Source organism: Narcine bancroftii, chromosome 6 (genome assembly GCF_036971445.1).
Source record: "Narcine bancroftii isolate sNarBan1 chromosome 6, sNarBan1.hap1, whole genome shotgun sequence".
Classification (NCBI taxonomy): Eukaryota; Metazoa; Chordata; class Chondrichthyes; order Torpediniformes; family Narcinidae; genus Narcine; species Narcine bancroftii.
The window spans coordinates 154,053,540-154,069,769 of NC_091474.1; the positions used below are offsets into that span (position 1 = coordinate 154,053,540).

The 16,230-nt window shown below is 42.0% G+C and overlaps 1 protein-coding gene across 3 annotated transcripts in view; it reads right to left on the reverse strand.

The window, feature by feature from the left end:
* Window positions 1-16,230, reverse strand: part of LOC138736611 (kelch-like protein 29) — a 483,106-nt gene that overhangs the window by 354,142 nt on the left and 112,734 nt on the right. For 2 of the 3 annotated variants that reach the window (XM_069886406.1, XM_069886404.1), the window contains exon 1: window positions 12,693-12,838. The exons of the other annotated variant lie outside the window; for it this stretch is intronic. The gene's annotated coding sequence lies outside the window, so the exon portion shown is untranslated. Of the gene's footprint in view, window positions 1-12,692; window positions 12,839-16,230 lie in introns of those variants that run through there. 3 annotated transcript variants of the gene reach the window in all.

A 16,230-nucleotide genomic window follows, 5' to 3' on the forward strand; every position in this document is an offset into this window, starting at 1 on the left:
AGCAGGGTCATGTCTGAGCAAACCCAAGACAATGCAAAACAAAATTCTCCAGAATATACATCAAGGACACATGGGAATGGAGAAATGTCAGCAGTGCATGGGATAGCCATCTACAAAGACATAGAAAAGAGAGCAGCTGCGTGCAAAATATGCCAGAAGTGCAGAAACACACAATAAAAGGAGGAGATGATTCCCATTGAAATATTTGCCAGGCCATGGCACACAGTGGGAGCAGATGTTCACTGAGAACCAAGAATGGTATCTGATTGTAGCCTGTTACTATTATAAGTTCCCATTCATCAGGAGAGTGAAGGACCGGAGAGCATCAACCATCACTTCAATGGTATGAGCACTCTTTGCAGAATAGGGGATACCTGAGCAAGTGATTGTGAGTATGGGACCCAATTAACAACGCATGAATTCAGAGATCCGGCTGCAAAGCATGGGTTCACTGTCACAACATTTTCCCCACAATACCCCAAGGGCCAAGGGTTCATTGAGAGACACATGCAGACAGTCAAAATGCACACTCACCAAGTGTTGAGAGATGAAGGAGGACCCTTACCTTGCTCTTCTGTCTCCACTGGCACCCTTGAGTGCTGATATGAAATCCCTGGCAGAGATTTTGAATGGGAAGAAATACAAAACAATCCTGCCAAGCAAAATCCATCCTCCAGACAATTAGGAGGAAACCAGAGGAAAGCTGGCTGATGTAAAGGAGGGAGGATGTCAGTACGACAACAGACATGCACAATCCTTACCAGAGCTCTTCAGAGGGCAGCATGTGCGTGTTCAAGAGCCAGTGATGAAAACAACCAGGAAAGGTTGTCAGTAAAGCTGAGATGCCAAAGTCCTCCAGAATCTGGCAGATGGCTGAGATAGAACAGGGTCCACATCCATCCAACACCAGATCTGGCAAAGCAGAGCTGCCACACCAATAACACAAGCAACAACACTGGCAACCACACCAGAAACACCGGCAACTTCTGCAACATCAACAACTAGTATGGCAACACGTAGTGAAACCTCAACCACTGGCACTACAACATCAGCACAGCAAGCAGCAGGTGAAATGAGACAAGCAACACCACCACCTACACATGTATCAGCTTCGCACAGTTCAACTGTTGCAACAAAATCTTCGAAGTGGAGAACCAACATCCTGCCACCAGGGGAATTTTGCTGAAAATATGTGAAATTAGGAAATTATATTTTTATAGTTAAAATGCTTAATTCACATTTGAAGAGGTAAAGAAGTTTTTTTTTGAGAAATAGGGATGTTGTATACTCAAGATACCCATGACTATTTTGTGGCTAGGAGCATGAATACTGTCATGGCCATATCACACTCATGAGTGGTGCATGTGCACCAGTGATGTATTGTTACACACAGCACTAAACATGGCATAATTACAAGTTATCTGTAAATCACATCTCCCAAGTTCTTTATTTTGTCCTCCAACTTACAAAGGGAATGGACAATGGTTCCTAATTCCTGATGAGAGAACTAGTTTGCATCCTCTCTGCTTCTGCATGCCACAACTAATGAAAATACAGGAAAAGAATAATTTTTCAAGTGCTAACTGTTCTGCCTGTGAATTTAGACTTGAACATAACACAAGTATTTTAAAACAAAAGGTGTGAAAGATTTTTCTCTGAGTCCTCAGAGGGTGATGGATAAACTGTCCTCACCAGGTCTCAACACCCCTCTCTGTAAATGGTTTCTGGACTTTTTGATTTAAAGACCTGGGTTGGCAGCAAAGATTCAAGCCCCATCATGTTCAGCACTAGTACACCTCAGAGTTGTGCTCAGCCCGCTACTGTTCACAGTGCTGACTCACGACTGCACTGTTACATTCATTTCTAACAGAATAATCATGTTTGCAGATGATACAACAGTAGTTGGCCTCATCCAGCAACAATAAGTCAGTTTATAGAGAGGAGGTTGGAAGGCTTGTAAAATGGTACAAGTATAACAATCAGTCTCAACGTGAACAGGACAATGAAGATGATTGTAATATGCAGAAGGATGACGTTTCACCACTCTCTTTTACACATTAATGGTCCTGTTGTGGAGGGCACCAAGTTCCTTAGTGTGCATTTAAAAGATGAGCTATCCTTGACCCATAACACCTCATTAGTCAGCAAAGCACAGCAGTGCCTATACTTCCCTAGGAGGGCAAGGCTACCGGCCCCACCCCCCCCCCCCCCCCCCCCCCCATCTTAACCACATTTTACAGGATCACAATTGAGTGTCCTTTCTGGCTCATCATTGTGTGGTTTGGTAGATGCAAACTACTGGACCATAAATCAATATATTGGATCATCAAAACAGCCGAACAGATCACTGGGGACTCCTTTTTCTTTACTGAAAACATTTACCAGGCATATAGCTTATACAGGGTGCCAGGCTGGGAAACAGTTTCTTCCCACAGGCTGTAAAATTAATGATCAGTATCCTATATCAGAGTAAATAATCCCAAATAATTATTTTAACCTGTGTCTTTATGTATATAATTGCTTGTTATGCAAGGTGTATGTGTGTGCACTGTGATCCACAGCTATCTGTTTTGTTGGGATCTATATGTACAGTTAGATAATAATAAACTTGCTGGTAGAGTAAAAATCATGGCTATAATTTAATATAAATGTCTAATTTAAATTGAGTGGGATTTTTGGGGAAGAAATCCAGAAAAATGTACATCTCGTTTTTTAAAATCCAGGATTGGAAATCTAACTTTCACATTTATAAAAAAATAAAGCATTTCAGTAAAAAATCATACAATGATATTTGTTCGCATGGTCATGTCTCAATTTTGCAGAAATGTTGTTCTCACACATTGAATCTAAAAATGCATTAAATTCTATACTATGCTGCATTTTACAATAAATATATACACACACACACTTAAAAATTCATTGTTATTATACAAGATTCCATATTATCTTTTACCAGCTCAACATCCATATATAACTCAGAAATTTTACACACTTTTACTACTTATTTTAACATTCCGACAAATTGGTAGCCTGATTGAGGAACTCGATTCCTGAGGCTTCTTTGCAAAATGCTGGTTTGACAGCAAATTAACTGCATTCATACATACTCTTGGTAATCTGTAATCCCCTTGTTAACCAAATGTCTATCTACCTCTGCCTTAAAAATACTGAAATACACAGCTTCCACTGATATCTGAGGAAGACTTCTGACCACAGCCCTCAGGAAAAAAAATGCATCACCTGTATTTAATGGGTAAATCACAGTTCTAAGATTATTCATGTATTACTCTTCATATATCTTGGTATGAAGGGAATGATTGTTAAATTTACTGATAATAGCTATATTGCTGGAAAAGAGAATTGTGATGAGGACATAGAGAGGTCACACAATGAATGGGCAAAAATGCCAGCATTCTGTTTTTACTTCAACCACGGTGTCTACAGATTTTCATGTTTTACAGCAAAAGACTGGTGTATGTAGGTTGTGTGGGGGAAAATGTGAGATTATTCATTTTGACAGAAAATACAGTACACAAAAAATGCACATTTTCTAAATGATGAGACTGCAGAACTCTGAGAATCCAAAGGAAATGGGTAGCTAGTTCAAGATTCCACCACAGCTAGAAAGCAGTTACAATTATGAAAGCTAAAATAATCTTTAATTCCAAGGCAAATGGAATACAAAAGCAGGATTTTATATTGAGCAAATTCTGTTCAGTATCGGGCCCCTTAATTAAGGATAACTATTACTGCATCAGAAGGAGGTCAGTTTTACTGGGATGGCTAAAAAATATTTTAATCACTTTAATTAGTCATAAAAACTAAACTTACTTTTAAACTGTATTTCAAGGAATAATTACCCATCTATTGTAAATATAAAACAAACATCCCTGGTATTTGATCTAAAGATTAGATGTCCATGGTAAAAATGAGGCCGTCAAGTCCAAGGAACTGGAAGTCAAGATATAACAAACCACCATCTCATGCACCATCATTGAACTAATCACTTCTAGTCATTTCCCGCCCTCAACCTCCAACCCAGTGGTTTTCAACATTTTTCTTTCCACTCACATACCACTAAGTATTCCCTATGCCATAGGTGCTCTGTGATTAGTAAAGGTTTGCTTAAGGCGGTGTGTGGGTGGAAAGAAAATGTTTGAAAATCACTGCTTTATTTGTATCTAATTGACTTGCGGTGTGCACATTTTCATAACTTCAAAGGAAATCGGTCAATGAAAATTTTTCTCAAGCAAAATATTTCAGTAACAATTGGGTCTAGAGGAGTGGTTCTCAACCTTCCCTTTCCACTCACATACCACCTTAAACTAATCACAGAGTACCAATGGCATAGGGATTACTTGTAGTGGTATATGAGTGGAAAAAAGGTTGAGAACCACTGCTCTAACCTAATTATTTTCCCTTCCCAATCTCCGAACTAAGATCAACATACCCAATTGTTTCTGCATGCTCCTGCTGCACCGGATTGGTGTCACCTGATCTTGACTCCATTTTGACTCTCCTGGTCCAGTCCTGACTACCTACATCCACAATACCAAATATTCCCTCCATTACTTCAAAAACTTTCAGTTCCCTGGACTTGACCACATCATTTTCTCCATGGACTTCCAATTTCCATGCATCTTCCTCCTCCATACTAAAGGTCCCAAAGCCTTTTGTTTCTTTCTCAACAACAAGCCCAACCAGTCCCCCTCCAACATCACATTCCTCCACCAGGCAGAACTTGTTCTCACCCTCAGTAGCTTTACCTTTGGCTCATTCCATTTTCTCTAAATCAAAGGGGTAACCATGGGTACCCACATGGATCTCAGCTCTGCCTGCGTTTTTTTGGCTATGTGGAGTAATCATGGTACAAACTTACACAGGCAAGGCTCCTCACATCTTCCTCCACTACACTGACAACTAATTTGGTGCCATCTCATGCACCCATGATGAGCTCATTTACTTTATCCACTTAGCTGCTAACTTTCACCCCAACCTCAAATTCACTTGGACCAACCTCCAACATTTCTCAATCTTTCTATCCTCTATTTTGGGAGACAAACTTTCTACAGATACTTTCTACAAACCTATCAACTGTCACAGTTATCTTGACTACACATCTGCACACAATGTCTCTTGTAACAATTCTATTATTTTCTCCTAATTCCTCTTACTCTTTCACATCTACTCCTAGGATGAGGTCTCCAATTCCAGAAAACCCAAAATATTCCCTTCAAAAACCATGGCTTCCCCCACTTCTGCCATCAACTCAGCCTTTACATATTCTCCAATATTTCCCACACATCAGCACTGGCCCATTCTGCCCAGAGACATGATTTCCCTTGTCCTCACCTATTACTCCACCAGCTTGTACATCCAACATATCATCCTCTGCAATTTCCACCTGCTTCAATGTGATGCCAACACCAGACACATATTCCCCTCTCATCCGCTCTCACAAGGATGGTTCCATTCAGTACTGCCTCATCCATTCATTCCTTCCCATCAATTACCCCCTCAGTACCTACTCCTGTGACCGTAAGAAATATGACACTCTGTCCACACCTCCTACTTCAGCACCATTTGGGGTCCAAAAACCTTCCTTCCAAGTGAGGCAGCACTTCTAATATACTGTCTGAGCACTCTTCAACCAGACCCCATTAAAGTTGACTTGTTCAGTTTCCATTAAACTCTCCCCATCCCAAAAGTCTTTCTCATTTCCCCCCCTCTGTCTCCTTTCCTTCAGCTCCCCACCATCTTGATTTAGAGAGCTCTCCCTTTCCCCATCACTGCTCAGATTTTTTTTCCCTCTTCTCCCCCTTCCACCTATGGCCTCTTACCTGTTGGCCATACCCCTCTCCCTGTCTATCTTTTTTTTATTCAGGCACCTGTCTGATTTTTTTTCTCATACATTGCTGAAGGGCTCAGGCCCGGAACATTGATTAACCTTTACTTCCTATAGATACTGCAAGACTTGCTGAGTTCCTCTAGCGTATTGCATAAACATACAAGTGATTCTCAACTAATTCTACATGCCAAGAATTATAACATTGTAAAGGACAATCATTATGATTAATTACAAGTACCACACACTGGTAATAGTGCATTTCAAATTGGGTTTCCCCACTGAAAATGTCTGATGGGATTGGTCCAAATAGTTTCTATAAAACTGAATGCATAATAATGTTCTTTAAATAGAATATTCAAATTCCTGAATATATATGTTGGATTTACATACATCTTTAATATGCTTTTATGATGGGAGCATAAACCTATATATATAATTATAAATCTATCTATTTAAAATATTTTAAAAATAAAATAGTGCAATAAAAAAGACTGTGGTTCATTGATTTTTCAGGAATCTGATGGCAGAGGGGAAGAAGCTCTCCTTGTGCCACTGAGTGCTCATCTTCAGGCTCCTGCATTTTTTTCCACAATGGTAGCAGAATGAAGAGGGCATAGGTCCTTGAGGGTCGAGGCTACTTTCTTAAGACACCACTTCTTGTAGATGTCCTCAATGAATGAAGACTGGTGCCCATGATGTCGTGGGGTGAGTTTTATCCTGTCTTTCGCATTAGCACCTCCATATCAGACAGTGATACAACTAGCCAGAATGCTCTCCATGGTACACCTGACGAAGTTTTCAAGAGTCTTTAGTGACATACTGAATCTCCTCAAACTCCTCACAACGTGTAGCTGCTGGTGAGCCTTCTTCATGATTACACATATACATGTAAATAAAATAAAAGATGTATTCTTGGGTTGGGGGTGGAATGTTTGGAGGGGAGTTGTGGGTATGCATTGTGCAAGCATTACAGTTTCTCAGCCAAAAATGCATCTACCAAGTCAGAAAAAATAGATAGACTTATCTTGCTTCATCACCTGAAGATTCAGTGACAAACGCAAATGAGCTGAAGCATTTAAAAATAATTGAGTAACAGCCCAGCAGAACACAAGGTCTCCACAGTCAAGTTACTGAAGTCATGTTGGAATACGAGGAGGCTACTCTAAATGTTCTCAGATACAAATATCTTTATGGTGTCCCAGAGAACAGTGGGAAAATGGAGCACACTTGAGGAACATCCTGAACAATACAAAACAGCCACACTAATACATTTAGCCACCAGTAACATAACCAACATAATAGGTGAATGGGGTTAACAGGGAAAATACATCAGCCAATGCCAGAGAAGACTCAATGGTCAGAATGGCCTAATTCTGCTCCAGTGTCTTATGGTCTCAGAACTAAACTTCAGGTTTAGTTATTCAAATAAAATTACATAAGCAAACATTGCAGCTGTCCAAAAGATAATAGTTTAATTGTCTACAATAAAGAAGATCCAGAAAGAATGAACTATTCCTTTAAGTTTGATCCAGATCCACGTGTGTACAATATCTTTATATTATAGGAGTAATAACAGCATTATATTCTGAAGAGGCAAATGGACTATCAAAGTTATAAAAACAGGTTACACTATTATTTTACCTCCTGAGGAGATTCAAAAAAGCTAACAATGAATAGATACAGAACAGGTGTATTTCAGTGCCTTTCATGAAGTGATTACTAAGTGGAATAAATTTACAGAATGAATAGTGAAGGCACAAAAACAAGAACTATTTATGACACAACAGAGCTCAGTGAAAAAGGATATCTCTAGTTCATGTACCAAAGTAGTTGAATAGTGCGACAAACTGTAATGACCTTGTGATGTGTATCAAAGCTGGGTGTTGTTCAACATCCAAATGCAAAGAACAGTGACAAAAAATAGATCCAGTTAAGGACATTGCAAACATCCTCTCTTCTACAAAAAGAACAATGGCCACCTATACAAATTGATATAATCAGGGAGCTGCAGGTCAGGTAGCTGTGATAGTACAGATTCTATCACCAATGTGTATATGTACATATGTACAGATGGTCGTGTAGGATGACTGTGATTGGTTGAGAGTGTAGCCACACCTACTGGCAGGTCTTTAAGGATTGCTCCTAGCCAGAACAGGTCATTCTGAACTGGTCGACCTATTTGTAATATACTCCAGTCTTTTAGTTAATAAAAGCTTTGGTTTGGATCAACAAGTCTTTGGTTCTTTCGACGCACATTACAGTAGTTCATCCCATTTATAATGCATCTTGACAATACAACATGTGGTTCAGATGCTACCTTTCACCATATGACCACAAATGATGAAATAATTCTAAAAAGAGACTTTTAAATTGACAAGATTAGTACTGCACTAGAATTTAACCAAAATGAATTTATCAATTTGATGCCTTTTGGAAAGATTTTCTTCCTTAAATGAATTTTCTCATCAAATGTTATTATTTTTAAATGATCATAATACTCAGTAATCTGAAAACAAAGCCATAGAATGATGCAGTGATGGAATTCATTCATCGCTTCAACTCCGTGCTGGTTCTAATGCAGAGATTTGTGATTATTCCCACGTTGATGCTCTTACACTGAACAATGAGGGAAAAGAAAGAAATCCTTCAAGATTGTAACCAAAGTGCTTTTGGAAGTCACAACCAGTGGCTTTCACTATCCTTTCATCTTGCAAAATTTTGCTTTACATACATTTTCTAACACCATCCCTCGTTCTGCCAATCACTTTAAGTTTCTTCCTCAATAGCTGGAAACAATTTTTTTTTCTTACATTTTCCACCAAAAGATTTATGTAAATTTCTGTAAACTGCACCTTCAATGATCTTTTGTCCAAAAAAAAAACAGATTCATCTATCTTTTTACTCTCTATTGCTTGGTCAATTTCCTCTGCAACCTACCACTACCCTTTAAATGCACACTATAATTGTACCATCACCCTGTACAAAAACAAAGGCGAGAAATCAGACTGCTCAAACTACAGGGGAATCACGTTGCTCTCCATTGCAGGCAAAATCTTCGCTAGGATTCTACTAAATAGAATAATACCTAGTGTCGCCGAGAATATTCTCCCAGAATCACAGTGCGGCTTTCGCGCAAACAGAGGAACCACTGACATGGTCTTTGCCCTCAGACAGCTCCAAGAAAAGTGCAGAGAACAAAACAAAGGACTCTACATCACCTTTGTTGACCTCACCAAAGCCTTCGACACCGTGAGCAGGAAAGGGCTTTGGCAAATACTAGAGCGCATCGGATGTCCCCCAAAGTTCCTCAACATGATTATCCAACTGCACGAAAACCAACAAGGTCGGGTCAGATACAGCAATGAGCTCTCTGAACCCTTCTCCATTAACAATGGCGTGAAGCAAGGCTGTGTTCTCACACCAACCCTCTTTTCAATCTTCTTCAGCATGATGCTGAACCAAGCCATGAAAGACCCCAACAATGAAGACGCTGTTTACATCCGGTACCGCACGGATGGCAGTCTCTTCAATCTGAGGCGCCTGCAAGCTCACACCAAGACACAAGAGAAACTTGTCCGTGAACTACTCTTTGCAGATGATGCCGCTTTAGTTGCCCATTCAGAGCCAGCTCTTCAGCGCTTGACGTCCTGCTTTGCGGAAACTGCCAAAATGTTTGGCCTGGAAGTCAGCCTGAAGAAAACTGAGGTCCTCCATCAGCCAGCTCCCCACCATGACTACCAGCCCCCCCACATCTCCATCGGGCACACAAAACTCAAAACGGTCAACCAGTTTACCTATCTCGGCTGCACCATTTCATCAGATGCAAGGATCGACAATGAGATAGACAACAGACTCGCCAAGGCAAATAGCGCCTTTGGAAGACTACACAAAAGAGTCTGGAAAAACAACCAACTGAAAAACCTCACAAAGATAAGCGTATACAGAGCCGTTGTCATACCCACACTCCTGTTCGGCTCCGAATCATGGGTCCTCTACCGGCACCACCTACGGCTCCTAGAACGCTTCCACCAGCGTTGTCTCCGCTCCATCCTCAACATCCATTGGAGCGCTTACACCCCTAACGTCGAAGTACTCGAGATGGCAGAGGTCAACAGCATCGAGTCCATGCTGCTGAAGATCCAGCTGCGCTGGATGGGTCACGTCTCCAGAATGGAGGACCATCGCCTTCCCAAGATCGTGTTATATGGCGAGCTCTCCACTGGCCACCGTGACAGAGGTGCACCAAAGAAAAGGTACAAGGACTGCCTAAAGAAATCTCTTGGTGCCTGCCACATTGACCACCGCCAGTGGGCTGATAACGCCTCAAACCGTGCATCTTGGCGCCTCACAGTTTGGCGGGCAGCAACCTCCTTTGAAGAAGACCGCAGAGCCCACCTCACTGACAAAAGGCAAAGGAGGAAAAACCCAACACCCAACCCCAACCAACCAATTTTCCCTTGCAACCGCTGCAATCGTGTCTGCCTGTCCCGCATCGGACTTGTCAGCCACAAACGAGCCTGCAGCTGACGTGGACTTTTACCCCCTCCATAAATCTTCGTCCGCGAAGCCAAGCCAAAGAAGAGAAGATAATTGTACTAACATGTTGATTACATAGATCCTTGTCAAACAAATTTTGGAAGTTCAATTAAATAACACAAAATGCACAATGAATAAATTTAAAAAAACATTTTGTATTTCTGCTTTTCATTAATCCTTACTTTGACAATTAAAGAGCTCTATGCTAGCCAGAGAGTGATGCACCACAGAAACAAGCCTAACTTATCTATGTCAACCAAGGCATTGTCCCAAGCTATCCCCACTTGCCTGCATTGGGGCAATATCCCCCCAAGCCTTTCCCTTCCAAAAATCAGTGCAAATGTTTATTTAATGTGATGATTGCACCTGCCTCCAACATTTCCTTTGACAGCTTATTCCAGGTAGCCAATACCCTCCATGAAGGAAAACTCGGTCTCTCAGGTTGGCTTTAAATCTTTCCTCTCACCTTAAATCAATGCCCTCTAGTTTGAGTCTTCTCACCCATGAAGGATCCAACCATCCATCTCATTTTTGCCCATAATGATTTTATCAACCTCTAAGGTGACCACACAACCTCCTTCATTCCAGGGAAAACAGCCCCAGCCTAGATAGTCTTTACTTGCAACTTAAGTCATCCAATCCTGGCAACATCCTTGTAAATCTTCTTTGTACCCTCTCTGTCTGAATCACATTCTTCCTACAGGATGGTAATCAATATTCCTGTCTTACCAAAGTATTTTACAGCTGCAACATGATATACTCTTGTACTTAATGCCCATCAAATTAAGTCAAGCATGCCACAAGTCTTCTTCACAATCCTCTACCTGTATCACCACTTTCAGGGAACAACTTGTACTCCTAGGTCTCTATTCTTCAACTCTGCCCAGGGCCTTGTCGTTTACTGTCATCATCCTGGCCTGGTTTAACATCTCAAAATGCATCACGTTGCACTTGAAGTTAAATTCCACTTGCTATTTCTTTGCCCACTTTCCCAGTTAACTCCATCACATTCCAATCTTAGATAACCATCTACACTGCACCTTCAGTTTGGGTGTGATCCACAAATTTATCAATTTATCAATCATGCAAATTCTCTGAAAGTGGTCATGCACAAAGACAGGATAGTTGAAGACAACAACAGTTAAAGCTTGACGTTACAGTTGTACAAAACGTTGTCAAGGCCAGAGGGAGCATTACATGAAGTAAATGACTGCCACACTATAGGAAGGATGCGACTAAACTAGAGAGAATGCAGAAAGAATTCACAAGGATATGGCCAGGATTGGAGTGCTGGAGACATAAGGGGGTGATTGGATAGGTTGAGTTGTGATATTATGGAGGTAGGTTTCTAAAATTAATCACAGTCTTTATCCAAAAGTAGGAGAGTCTAAAACTAGAGGACAAAGCTTCAAATTGCGAGTGGGAACTTTTAAAGGGGATCTGAGGTGCAAGAATTTCACACCGAAGGTGGTGTGTGCATGGAATTAGCTGTCAGGGTTAGATGGGAAAGATGCATAAATTACATTGTTTAATAACTATTTGGACAGTCACATGGAGAAAAATGTTAGAATGATATGGGCCAAATGCAGACAGATGGGATTAATACAGATTGGCATCTTGGTGAGAATGGATGAGTTAGTCTGAAGGGCTTTCTCAATCCTGTATAACTATGAATCAATGAATATTAATCGACTGTGGATGAATGGAGGTTCCAAAATATTCAGTCATAGCATGTGGCTCCACCATTCTATCTTGAGCTGATCCATCCTCCCAGTCACACCACTCCCCATAACCCTTGTTGCCTTGACTACTGTAATCAAATATCAGTCTCTGCCTTAAATACACCCAACACGCTTGCTTCCACACCTGCCTGTGTCAACAAGTTCCAGAGACACACCACCTTCTGACTAAAGAAGGCTAAAGCATCTAAGAAATGAACAACTAAACTGGTCAGACAACGACTGATAGACAATATTCTCTTTATAACCAAAACATTTGATAAAAATAAAATCTAGCAGGATGAAAAGGAATCTATTCACTCCAAACACTCATCTTTGATTGTTACTGCATTACATCTCAAGATCATCCTGTAGGTCACCACTGATCAGGAACAGCCTCAAATTCTGTAACCACAAGATGTCAGAAGTTGAGAATTGCACAAGAGGTGAACACACCAGAACCTTTCCACTCTTCAGAAGGTACATGTCAGGAATATCACGGAAAACTTTTCAGTGACAGTCAAGAAGCTTAAAATCATTCAGAACTATGCAACCATCCACCACCTGAACAATTCCTTACACTCACTTACCATCCACTGTGGTTTCAATGTAGAGCATCAAAAAAATGTTTTCCATTAGTTTATCTGTCTTCTCCAATAGCACCTTCAAAAATCTTCCACCAAGACAACAGGCACACTGAATAAAATGACCTGCAGGTTGCCCTCCAAGTGGCAAAAAAAATCTAGCATTGGAAATAAATAGCAATGTCAGGGAATCGCAAAGTCCAAATGCTAAAACATCTTATCAATAGAATTGCTATAGAGTGCTTTCATCAGGGGAACTCCAGTTCTCCAGTACCTACTTGACAAGATATTTCCTCTCGTAGGGGAATACAGAACTAGGCTGGGTGCATAAAAACATAGGATTATTGTCCACTTAAAGAAAGCAGTTGTGCAGATACTGTGATTGTAGTACAGACATAAATGCTGGAGGAACTCGGCATGTCTCGCAGCATCCATAGGAGGTAAAGATCATGGATGCTGAGAGACCTGCTGATTTCCTCTAGCATTTTTGTATTTTTACTTGAAATTTGCGTTTATTCTCTTCAAAGGGTCTTTGGAATTCAATTCCTCAAAAGGGTAGTGGAAGCACACTGTTCATTTTAAAAAGCAGAGTTATATTCTTGATTAGCAAAAAAATGAAAGGTTATTGCCAGTGGACTGGCAAGGGGGTGGGGCGGGTGGTGCTTTGAGATTACAATCAGAACAGCTATTACTTTGTTAAATGGCAGCCCATGCAAGGGACTGAGTAACCTACTCATGACCTAATTCACATGTTTCTGACAGTGAGGTCATAAACTTTTGTGTAAAATATTTCAAACATTTTCAGATTTATTTTTGCATTATTCTGAGTCAACAGTTAATCAAAACAACAAATTACTGGTACATTAGTGAAGAAGTACTCGAGATGGCAGAGGTCGACAGCATCGAGGCTGCGCTGGATGGGTCACGTCTCCAGAATGGAGGACCATCGCCTTCCCAAGATCGTATTATATGGCGAGCTCTCCACTGGCCACCGTGACAGAGGTGCACCAAAGAAAAGGTACAAGGACTGCCTAAAGAAATCTCTTGGTGCCTGCCACATTGACCACCGCCAGTGGGCTGATAACGCCTCAAATCGTGCATCTTGGCGCCTCACAGTTTGGCGGGCAGCAACCTCCTTTGAAGAAGACCGCAGAGCCCACCTCACTGACAAAAGGCAAAGGAGGAAAAACCCAACACCCAATCCCAACCAACCAATTTTCCCTTGCAACCGCTGCAATCGTGTCTGCCTTTCCCGCATCGGACTTGTCAGCCACAAACGAGCCTGCAGCTGACGTGGACTTTTTACCCCCTCCATAAATCTTCGTCCGCGAAGCCAAGCCAAAGAAAAAAAAAACAAAGAGTGAAGAAGAGGCACCATGTAAACCTGGAGTGCAATTTAGTGACAAAAACTTGCAAATAATATTGACTAATATTAATTATGAGTTCATTGTCAACAACGTACATGAACAGAAATTCTTGTTTGTTACAGCTCAACAGATACTGTTTGACATGGTGAATGTGGCATGAATTTCATGCACGTTACATTTTAAATGTAGAACAGTCTTACATGACAATACTGGAACTGTTACTTGTTGAAAAAACTACAATGGTATACATTACCACATCAAAGGGTATTGATATTAACACATTAAAAATACTCTGTTGCAGCGGCCAGCAGCCCACTCCACGGGGCGACACAACAAACAGTCGCTGAACATGACGATCAGGCAGACAGCACGCAGGATGATACGCCTGCTCCCATAGGCTGCAAGAATAGCGTTTGAATCAGCCAATCACAGCCAGCAGATTGCATGGGATCCAATCTGGGCTGCACATCTGGGACAACCAATCAGCAGCCAGCTTCGCTCAAGCCGGACGGCCCACTGGTGACATGGCCGGCTGCCTAAAACAGGCAGAGCTGTAACCCAATAAAGTCAGTGTCGATTACACTCCCTTGGGGTGCGAGTCTTCTTTCTACCTCGAGCTATAACCCAACCAATAACTGTAGCGACCCCAATTGGTCCAAACTGTGCTTTGGACCAAACGATGGAAGAACAGCCTACAATTAACACTGTAGCAATGAAGCTGCCTGGCTTTTGGACGTCGCAACCATGGGTGTGGTTCCAGCAGGCTGAGGTGCCATTCACCATTCGCCGGAACTTTGCAGGTGACACGAGCTACCTCCACGTGGTCAGTGCCCTCTATCAAGAGACTGCAGCCTGCACCATTGACCTCCTTCAGCAGCCCCTGGAGCAAGGGAAGTATGTGGCCATGAAGGAGCTACTAACACGCACATTAATGGGGGGGGGGTGGGGGGGTCGGCTGGTATATGCCCAGACACTTTAGACATTCATGCTCAAGGGCGCTGAACTTATAATCCCCATCTACACTCAGTACATACTGCCGACAATGAATTCACTCGAGTCTTAGGGGAATTCTCCTCCATCACTATATCCCATTTCTGCTCAGCGGAATCCAAACATGGGGTGAGACACCAAATTATTACAGAGGGACCTCCCCTCAACACCAGGGCACGGTATCTTCCCCCCGAAAAACTCAACCTGGCTAGAGAAGAGTTTTGAAAGATGGAGGAATTCGGCATTGTGCGGCGCTCCGATAGCCAATGTGCCTCCCCCTCCATATAGTACCTAAAGCAGCTAGAGGTTGGAGATTGTGCTGCCTTAATGACGCCACGATGCCAGACAGATAACCCGTGGCCCATATCCAAGACATCACCGCTAATTTGCAAGGGGCACGGATATTCTCTACGGTGGGCCTCATCAGAGGTTATCATTAGATCCCAGTTCACACTGATGACATTCCTAAAACTGCCGTCATAATCACCTTTGGGTTGTATGAATACCTCCGCATGCCATTCGGGCTGAAAAATGTGGCTCAGACTTTCCAAAGGTCGATGGACACAGTGGGCCGGGATCTGCACTTCACCTTCATCTACCTTAATGACATTTTAATAGCCAGCCACACCCGAGCATGCTGCTCACTTAAGACTATTGTTCTCCAGGCTAAGTGAGTTTGGCTTAACCATCAATCTGGCCATGTGCCAATTTGGCTGAGACAATTGATTTCCTTGGCCATCGCACTGACAAACATGGGGCCGGGCCGTTACCCACCAAAGTGGGCACTATTCATTCCTTCCCAAACCAACGACCCTGAAGGGACTGCAAAAGTTTGTAGGTATGGTCAATTTTTATGAACACTTCATACCTGCAGTGGGCCACATCATGAGTCCACTATTTCCCCTCATGGCAGGGCCCAGTAAAGACATTCAATGGACACAGGAGGCGACCGAGTATTTCCAAGCAACCAAAGATGCCCTCTTTGTGCATCCCAACCATCCTCATGGTAGATGCCTCTAGCGTAGTGGTTGGGGGTGTACTTGAGCAACTGGTTAATGGACAGTGGCAGTCGCTGGCCTTTTTCAGTAAACATCTCAGGTCACCAGAGATGAAGTACAGTGCCTTTGATAGGGAGCTATTAGCCCTATGCCTGGCCATTCAGCATTTCCATTACTTCTTGGAGGGCA